General features: G+C 43.1%; 1 pseudogene; it reads left to right on the forward strand.

Moving 5' to 3' along the window:
• Positions 1-846: 846 nt before the first annotated feature.
• On the forward strand, positions 847-9,395 carry LOC125546587 (annotated as a pseudogene).
• Positions 9,396-10,262: the final 867 nt, after the last annotated feature.

A 10,262-nucleotide genomic window follows, 5' to 3' on the forward strand; every position in this document is an offset into this window, starting at 1 on the left:
GGCGGCGTGAGGCTGGTCCGGCGTTGCTGCAACAGCACGGCCGAGTCATAAACCAATGTTGCGACGGCGGGGCTCAACTGCGCGATGGATGCTGTGATGGTGGCTTTGGCAGCAATGTTGATGTTTGAGACGATGACACCATGTTGCGAACTAGTGCTGCGACGACGGCTCGGGCTGCTCCGACAATACTGTGATGGAGCCGCCGTGTTGCGAACTAGTGCTGCGACGGCGACTCAACAAACAGCACGACGGCTCAGGATACTCCGGTGATGTTGCGACCAGACGTCGTGCTACGAGCGGTGCCGCGACGACCGACGATGTGCTGTGACAGCGCCGTTGTGCTTCAAGCCGATGCTGCGAGCCTGCGACAACCGGCAACGTGTTGTGAGGCAGTGCTGCGACGGTGCCGCCGTGCTGCAAGGCCGATGCTGCAAACCGGGCGGCGACACTCCGGCGAGGCTCCGACAAAGTTTTGATCTGGTGCCGCTGGGATGCTGTAGAGTTGTTTATTGCACAAATAGAGAAAGACGACGACTGAGTCATGGGCTCGTGGATGTGGGAGCTTGAACGGATGGCTGAGATGACGTGCATGCAACGGCTGACTAGGCGGATGTTGTTCCGCTGCATGGCATCTGGATGGCGCCTAGGGGCCGCCAAAATCTATTCTAAATGTAATAGCAACTAAGTAGTGATATCTTCTAGTTTATCCGTCGATCCTTATCTAAATTTTTCAAAGCATGATAAGATACCGTGTGCATTCATTTTCAGCTTCCAGTTTCTGCCATTCTCAGAATCAAGTCACTCTGGTGTTTTTGGTGGATCTCCATTGCCGGGTTTGTCTCATCCATGGCAGCCGTACTTGAATCTTTGCTTGGATCATGTGCCAGTAAGTTGCAAAATATCATTACAGATGAGGCCATACTAATCCTTGGGGTGGAAGAAGAGCTCAGAGAAGTAATGCGAAGAGCAGAACTAATACGATGTTGTATATATGATGCTGAGAAAAGGAGGACAAAAGAGCTAGCGGTGAACAATTGGCTTGGTCAACTGAGAGATGTTATATATGATGTTCATGAAATCCTGGACGTGGCTAGATGTAAAGGAAACAAGCTACTGTCTGATGAACCTTGATCGTCATCATCAAGCAAATCAGCTGCATGTAAAGGCCTCTCAGTCTCCTCTTGCTTGTGTAACATCTGGTCACGTCGTGATGTTGCTGTTCGCATTAGAAGCCTCAACAAAAAGATAGAGAACATTTCGAAGGACAAGATATTCTTAACATTCAACACTAGTATACAGCCTACTAGAAATGGTCCAACATCCAAACTGATAAGAAGCTCCAATCTTGTTGAGCCCAACCTTGTGGGGAAGGAGATCATACATTCTAGCAGGAAGTTGGTGGACTTGGTGCTTGCGCACAAGGAAGACAAGTCTTACAAGCTTGGTATTGTTGGAACGGGAGGAGTTGGTAAGACAACACTAGCTCAGAAAATATATAATGACCAAAAATTAAAAGGAAGCTTCAAGATGCACGCATGGATTTGTGTTTCACGAGACTACAATGAAGTAACTCTTCTTAAAGAGGTTCTTCGGAATATTGGTGTGCATCATGAGCAAGGGGAAACCATAACAGAGCTACAAAGGAAGCTTGCAGAAACAATAGAAGGGAAGAGTTTCTTTCTGGTTCTAGATGATGTGTGGCATTCCAATGTATGGACGGATTTATTAAGATCTGCATTACATGAAACAACAGTCGGAGTAATATTGGTAACCACACGAGATGATCAAATTACAAAGAGAATAGGTGTACACCATGCACACCGAGTTGATCTCATGTCAGTAGAGATGGGATGGGAGCTGCTTTGGAAGAGCATGAACATTGACGAAGAGAAAGAAGTGCAGAATTTAAGAAACACAGGGATTGAGATTGTTCGTAAATGTGGTCACCTTCCTCTTGCAATCAAGGTTACCGCTAGTGCTTTGTCAAGCAGAGAACTAACAGAGAATGAGTGGAAAAGGTATTTGGGCAGATTTATTGGCTCTCAGAGCATCCTCTTGGATGAAATAGAAGAAGCTTTGTATCTAAGCTATGATGAGTTACCACATCGTTTGAAGCAGTGTTTCCTTTATTGTGCTTTGTATGTTGAAGATTCTGTCATTGAACGTGATGAAGTTACCTGGTTATGGATTGCTGAAGGCTTCATCGAGGATCAGCAAGGTCAATTAATAGAAGACATAGCAGAAGAGTACTACTATGAGCTAATTTATCAGGCTAGTTGCAGAATGCATGACCTCTTAAGACAACTTGCTTGTAACATATCAAGAGAAGAATGTTTTATTGGAGATGTTGAAACATTAAGGGGTGGAAATATGTCAAAACTTAGAGTTTTATTGGAGATGTTGAAACATTAAGGGGTGGAAATATGTCAAAACATAGACGTGTTACTGCTGTCAGTAAGAAGGATATGCTAGTGTTACCTAGAGTGGATAAGGTGGATGTTAAGGTGAGGACTTTCCTAACTGTTATGGGTCCATGGAGAATTGAGGATACATTGTTCAAGAGATTTCTGCTTCTTCGTGTTTTGGTACTTAATTACACACTTGTGCAAAGCATTCCAGACTATATAGGAAAGTTGATACATCTACGTCTACTTAATCTGGATTATACTGGCATATCTTGTCTTCCGGAATCCATTGGCTCCCTAAAGAACCTTCAAGTACTGAGCTTGATAGGTTGTGATAATCTGCACAGTCTTCCTTTGGCAATGACCCTCTTGTGCAGTTTAAGATGTCTTAATCTTTTTTACACCGAAATAAATCAGGTTCCAAAAGGGATAGGGAAACTAAAGTTCCTCACTTTTGTAGAAGATTATCCTATTGGTGATGGAAGAGAGGATACTGTTGTACAAGATGGATGGAAGTTGGAAGAGTTGTCTTCTTTGTCGCAGATGAGGTATCTTTCTCTTGTTAAATTGGAAAGAGCAACTTACTGCAGTACAAATACAGTGCTTACAGACAAAAAACATCTAAAAGAACTGACACTAGAGTGGACTGAACGTGGAGAGGGGTCATATTCAGAAGAAGATGTTAGTAATACTGAGAACGTTTTTGAGCAGCTAATACCTCCGCACAACCTGGAAGACCTATGTATTGTTAGATTCTTTGGTCAGCGGTATCCCACCTGGTTTGCTACCACCTGTTTGTCTTCCTTAATGTACTTGAAACTCATAGATGTACGATCATGTGCGCATCTTCCACCGATCTGGCAGCTACCCAACTTGAAATTTCTTAAGATTGAGGGAGCACATGCAGTTACCAAGGTTGGGCCTGAATTTGTTGGCTGCAAGAAGGGTGATCCTGTATGCAATGAGTTGGTTGCTTTCCCTAAACTTGAATGGTTGATCTTCAATGATATGCCCAACTGGGAGGTGTGGTCATTTTTCGAGGAACAAGTCGCTGCTGATGAACGTGGAGAGGATGGAGGTGCTGAGATCCGAAAAGAGGATGGTCAATATGCAAGGTTGCAACTTCTGCCTCATTTGGTGTTGTTGGATCTAAAAGTTTGCCCGAAGCTGGGGGCTCTTCCACGACAGCTTGGAGAGGTCGCCGTCAGCTTGAAGGTGGTCACATTATTTGGAACAAATAGCTTGAAGGTTGTGGAGGACTTCCCTCTGCTATCTGATCTCCTCGATATTAAGAATTGTGAAGGCCTGGAGAAGATCTCCAACCTCCCTCAAGTGACAGCCCTGCGTGTAGGTGGTTGTCCAAATTTAAGCTTTGTAGAGGGATTGGGCAGTTTGCAGCAGCTCGGGGTGGGCGAGGATATGCAAGAGATCTCTTCACGCTGGGTGCATGGGCTTCAAGAGCAGCACCAGCGACTTCATGGCAAAGACCTGGATGTCTTCAATATTTAGGAGGAAGATGGCTCAAGGTATATTTATCTGAACACATGTTTCAAATCGTGATTCATATTCTCACAAGAGAATTTTCTGACTCATCTGATTCATGCATTGGAACGCCATACTGTTGCTTAGATTATCATAATCATCCTTTTAGAGTTCAATAATATTGGCATCTGAACCGAATTTCTCAACATGTGTTCTTGGCTTCTTGCATAAACCAAATTGTGTTTCCTAATTCATATTATATACTCCGCAAAATGGTGGCAGCCTAGGACTGGTGGCGCGGTTCTTTTTCGGCTGTCAAAGCACGAGGCATACTAAGCTGAGGAGGCCTGTCCATACTGAAGATGTGCAAGTGCCATGAACTGTAGCGAGCTGGTGACGGAAGTGTCCTGTTTTTCTTTGGGCAGTTGCCCTGGAGTTAATGCATCGAGTTTCATCTTATTTCATTCTGAAATTGTCCCAGAGACCTTCGTTGTATTGAATCTGCGTGGCATGGTTTGTTCTTTGGACGTAACCCGCACATTTCGTTTATCTCCTTCTGAACTTGTGGTCGGAGGCCCTTTCCTGTGGTGGACCTGCGTGGCACGACTTTTGTTGTTTGAATGTAATCGATGACTTTCATTTTGGCATGATTTTGTTCTTCAAGTGGAAGTGATGAATTTTGTCGTGTTTGATTTTGAGCTTTGGGCCGGAGGCGTTGCCACACTGAAACTGCGTAACCTGTATCGCCAGACCTGCATTCTGTTTCTTTATCATTTGATTCTTTCAATGCAAGTGGTGAATTTCGTTTTTGTTTCTTCGAATGTAAGAAAGAACATTTTTCTCTTATAAACCTGTGTTCCACTGTATCGTCAAACTGCATCATTCAAAAGACAGACGATGAAGGTGATGTCAAACTGACAGACACGGCTGCGGAATGAACACTGCACCACGTGTGCAGTGCGGCGCTCCAGGAGCACAGCCCCGGAGGGAGGGAGGTAGGGTACCCTACGCCAGAGCTCTGGAACATGGGCGGGTGGCGAAAGATGACGAAGCCAGAGGTGCTCAAGTACGTTTTGAAGCAGCTATGTTGGTGAGAAGTGTGATCCATCATCTGTGAATGGGCAAGCTCTGTATCTCTGCAGTGGAGCTGAAGAACAGCAAAGGGAAATTGCAGAAACCATCACTACACGATCTTCCATAGAGGTAGTCCAATGCAGATGCTCTCCAGTGCTATCTTTTTTCTTTTCTCAACTTAATTAGTGCAATGCAGTGCAAGGGGTGAAAGGTTTTCCCTCCTTAGCTGAAAAGTATTGATTTGGTGCCAGTTTAAAGTTATATCAAACTTCCTGGTTGAAATGGATGCTGAAGAAAATTCAATCACAGGTTGAGACGTCCAGTGTAAAGCAGGCTTTGAAACAAGCAGGTTATACTATTGATTTTAAGTTATTCAAGAGTATCAGGAACGATTATTAGCTTAGCTAACCTAATCTCCAGGTTTTTAATTTCTTTCTTCACTAGCTAGCATCAGGAACTCTGCTTACTCTCTAACTAGCCGCAAGGTAAACCCCTCTGATTTCTTGGTTCCTAACTGTAATGTATACAGGCTAGTGGTTAATTGGTCAGCTGTATCTGGTGAAGTGGCTGCCGCACCACGCCCCAGCCCCAAGGCTTGTGATTACGCCTCGTGTTTTTTCTAACAGTTGCAGGAGGGACTGTTACTTGCTTTTTGTTGTCTGATCTGCCTAAGTTATGCTTAAATCTTATTTTCAGTATGTGCTTTGGACAGGCTTTATGTATTTCTTTTGTACGAGGTGTATATATGTATTATTCTCCGCGTTCTCTGAATGAACCACCCCCATCAACATTGTGTTGTCCCCTCAAAAAAAAAAAAACATTGTGTTGTTTTAACGGTCCCACGTCGCCTCGGTCGTCTTGTACATGACTTCTCAATACTGGAAGGATGTTCCAGCTTCAAAAACAATAATAGATCACTAAAGTACGAATTATACATGTATATGTACAAGCACACTTTTTCTAGATTTTTTTTGTGAAGTACAAATAGAGTTCTCAGAAGAAACCAAAAAAAGATAAACAAAGGGCTCCGGCCTGGAGAGCGCATTATCGAGGTGCAACGTGCTATCTTTCGTAGCAGTACCGACGACGTACGTACGCTGGCATTTGGGCATTTGGCAGGTCCACGTCGCGTCAGCCGTGCAGCAAAACACACCCGGCATCACCAGAACGTGTAGTATGAAAGAGACCTGGTAGTTCCTCCTGCTGTTCCCAGGTGGCGGGAAACCGCGTGATCGACAACGCCGAGAGGACTTGGCTCAGCCTCGTGCACGCCAGCCGCCGCAAGAAGGATGATCATGTATGTAATGAATGTAATGACTTGGTCGTTTTCCCTAAACTTGAATGGTTGGTCTTCACGGATATGCTTAACTGGGAGGTGTGGTCATTTTTTTATTTTTTATTTTTTTGAGAAAGAAGTGTTTGGCCTGTTTTTGGTTACTGTGGGGCAGGCTCAGTCGCAGTTTAGTTTAGTTTGGAGGAATTGCATATACTACTGTTTGGTTAATTGCATATACTTTGGCTAAACTTGAAGGGTGGCCGCGACAACGACTTCTCGAGATGTCTGAAATTGAGTTCAGAAAACATACGTTCTGAAGCAGCTCTGTTTTCCGCAACTAAGCTAAAGAAAAATAAGGAAATTGCAGAAACTACTACGTACTATCTTTTCTGAACTCAATTAGTATTTGATGGGGATGAATGCATCTTATCCGCCTCTTACTTAAGTGTCTACTGTTAAGTGCAAATACGCGATGGCCGTTTAGTTGGAAGGAATTGGACACATGTTCGTTCTTTGAGTGTGACTCAGGCTCAAGTTATTCTCTTCTTCAGTTCAGAACGGTTCTGGATTATTTTGTTGTACTATTATTTCTTTGTTTTTGTCTAGTGGCTTTCTATACGTCTTTTTTTATATTTTTCCTTTTCAATTCCTTAATTTATTTTAAATTATGAAAAAGTATTCCATGGAAAAAATACAGTTAACTTTAAGATTCATAAATATTTTCTAAAACAATTTCTTTTACAAATTCAAAAACATTTAATAAAATTTTGTGAACATTTTAAGAAACTGTGAAATATTTTTAAATTCAATTTTTAAAAATACCATGAAAATTTTCTATTTTTTTATAAAAAGGGTAAATCATTAAAAAAGGACAAAAAACAAGAAACTAAATCAAGCGCTCGTCATGCACATGGGCCGGCCCAAAGAGTTCGCTGCAGGACGGGGTTTGTGCCGCTTACTGCAACGTCATCTTTTTTCTTTGATATAACAATTACAGGTACACTTATTTGGACCTAATATAAAAAAAATGCAAGATAACTCCTATGACTAAGAATTACAATGAAATCTCTAGTAAACAACTTCACAGTATCAATCACTGTTTGAAAAAAAATACTCCAAAGATTACGATAAAGAGACTGTAGATTGTAGCAATAATGATGTTGTCACTCTTTCACCCACACGCACATTACTAACAATGGATTTTACGAGTGCCTTGAGTCACCCATCTAAAAAGATGGAAAGCCTTGATCGGTGTACGTACTTGGGCGGGGGATAATCCCCTAGAAGTTCAGGCATTGAATCACTATATCTTCACCCTGATGTCCATGAAAGATTTCACCTCCACAAAAAATCAAACCAACAAAAAAGAATTTGACACAACAACATAAACTCACCAGATCCAAAAAATCGGATCTACGAGGATATAAAACTCTCTAACCTCATGGCATTGCCAAAAAGAACGAGAGAAAATTTATTCTCACAAAACTATGGAAATCACTAGACGTTGACGAAGAACATAGAGGTCTTGAAGATCCGATATCACCCCACCTCAGCGCCAAGATGACAGCTAGAGGCGAAGGGCCTACATTTCTCATATGATGGCTGCGACGGCCGCACGAGAAACCCCTCACGCGAAGTTTCCTATTTGCCTCTATTTCGCTGGTATGTTTCCGCACTTACCGCAATGGCTAGGCATGGCTCACTGCACCTGGGCCGGCCAGGTAACCAGAAGCCGCGTCACGTTGACGTTATGTGTTTTTTTTCCTTCACATTTGGTATTCTATTTTATTAATTTTATTTAATGTGAGTAATGTTATTACTATATTTGAAAAAATACAGAAAAATGTTTTCAGTGTATACGAAAAAATGTATACCGTGAATGAAAAAGTTATTAATGTTAATCATGTGTACCAAAAATGTTAATCGTGTGTATGAGAAATGTTAATCATGTGTATGATTTTTTTTATCATTCAGAGAATGTTTTAACATGTATTGAAAAAATATTTAACATGTATTTGAAAATATACTAAAAATATGTTTTGGTAAAACTGTTAAGCATGTATTTAAAAATATTAAACAAGTACAAAAAATGTTTTACATGTATACAAAAAAATGTACAACGTGCATGATTATGTAGAGATGTGTTACAAAAAGAAAAATAAAAAAACGACAATGAAACATAAAAAAACAAAGAAACAAGAAAACCCGAAGAAAACTGATGCAAAAACAAGAACACCGAACTGTATCGATCGAGCACAGCCAGGCGACGCAGCTAAAAAAAATATTATGAATCGGTACGGGCGACACAGAGCTGTCGCGGGGAGTTTCGCAAAAAAAAAAAACTGTGGCGAGAAGGAAGCTTCCTGGCAGCCAAAGACACACAAGAGACAACTAGTAGTTCCTTCCTACCCAGGCGAGACCGGCCGTGACGGAGTACAGCGTCTATAAATATGGGAGTGCCTAAAACTCATTTAGATGAGATATAATTTGGTCTCATTCATTTTGAAAACAAAAACAGATACAACCCACGTCAGCCCACACGCATCTTATAGTATCACATCCAGTGGTTATAGAAGGTGAATGAGACCAAATTATATCTCATCTAGATGAGTTCTAGCAAAACTGTATAAATATACATCGCCTGACATTCTGATATGTACGGACGATCCCCATTCCTCATCTGTCCACACCGTGTTGAGCTGATCGCTGATCAAGCATGTCCACCGCAGCAAGCTTTCAAGTCGACGCCACCACGGGCAACATGGAAAATGGAAGGCTTAGGCCACATCACGGAGCTGGCATCAGCAGACGGCCATGCACCGCCGGCGTCGATCCACGTTCAGCTCGCGCGTGCGCTGTGGGCAGTGAGCTGTCTCACCCTGGCCGCAGACGTGAGCGCCGGGCTGTTCCAGCCGGCCAGGGGCCCTGTATTCGGCGGCCGCAGCACCGCCTACTACAGCGTCCTCGCCACCATTCTCGCCATCGTGGCCGTCGAGATGACCGTCGCCTACCGGCTTCCCCGCCGCTCTGGCGCCCAGGATGAGGATGATGACCGCGGCCGCGTCTTCGCGTTCGCCAATGGCCTGCTGCGGTTCGGCGTGGTCCTCCTTCTCGTCATGGTGGCGGTGGGTGGTTTCGCGCTCACCGTCAAGCTCTGATCATCTGATCGATCTCGCATGGAATTCTCATTCTGCTACGAGAGCGTACGCGCGGCCCGGCTTCTACTACCAGGAGGGTACAACTAGCTAGCTAGCTAGCTAAACAATAATACTCCTGCCGTATAACTAAGTTGGTTTGTTTGTTTAATCCAACTGTCCATCTGTTACGAACTGTTATGGTGGACATGAGGTAGGGCGATGGTGATCATGCATTGATGCGTTTTCGGCTTCCGCCGGTGTTTGTAATAGTTGCTAAGCGATCGGAGGATGTAATTGCAATTTTTTTTGTCTTCTACGTATATATATGGATATGGATGTGTGAACTACTGTTACGTCTTATTAATATATTTGAATAATTTTTAGAAAGAAAAAAAAACAGTGAATTTAATGGTCGTGTTATGGAAAAATCAGAGCGTGTCACTCTTGTTCCTTGTCTTGGAACCATTTGACATGAGCATGTCGTAAATGAATTTATTATTAAGAAAAAAATAGTAATTAAAGACAAGTGGGAGTATGAAAAAAAAAAAGATCTGACCGGGCGGTCCCACCTGCCAGAATATAGTCTCTCAACCTTCGTCTGGAAAGTCTCCGCGGTAGACATAAAAAAATTCCCCTCAGACGAGGTGCGGCTTCCGTTCCTCTTCGCCGCTCGCCGCTGAACCCCGACTAGCCAGCGGAGTCGGGAGCAGAGCACACCGGATCTGTGGAGGCACGAGGGATTTATCTGGCAAATGGGAGGCATAGGAAAATCTCGCCTATTTTCACATTCCCGTCTGTTGAAAATTGGGACGAGCAGCTGCATTTTTATCGAACTGAGCATCGGAATAAAATTACTGAAGGTATAAGATATTGACACTCAGTAGGATG

Source organism: Triticum urartu, chromosome 3 (genome assembly GCF_003073215.2).
Source record: "Triticum urartu cultivar G1812 chromosome 3, Tu2.1, whole genome shotgun sequence".
Taxonomy (NCBI): Eukaryota; Viridiplantae; Streptophyta; class Magnoliopsida; order Poales; family Poaceae; genus Triticum; species Triticum urartu.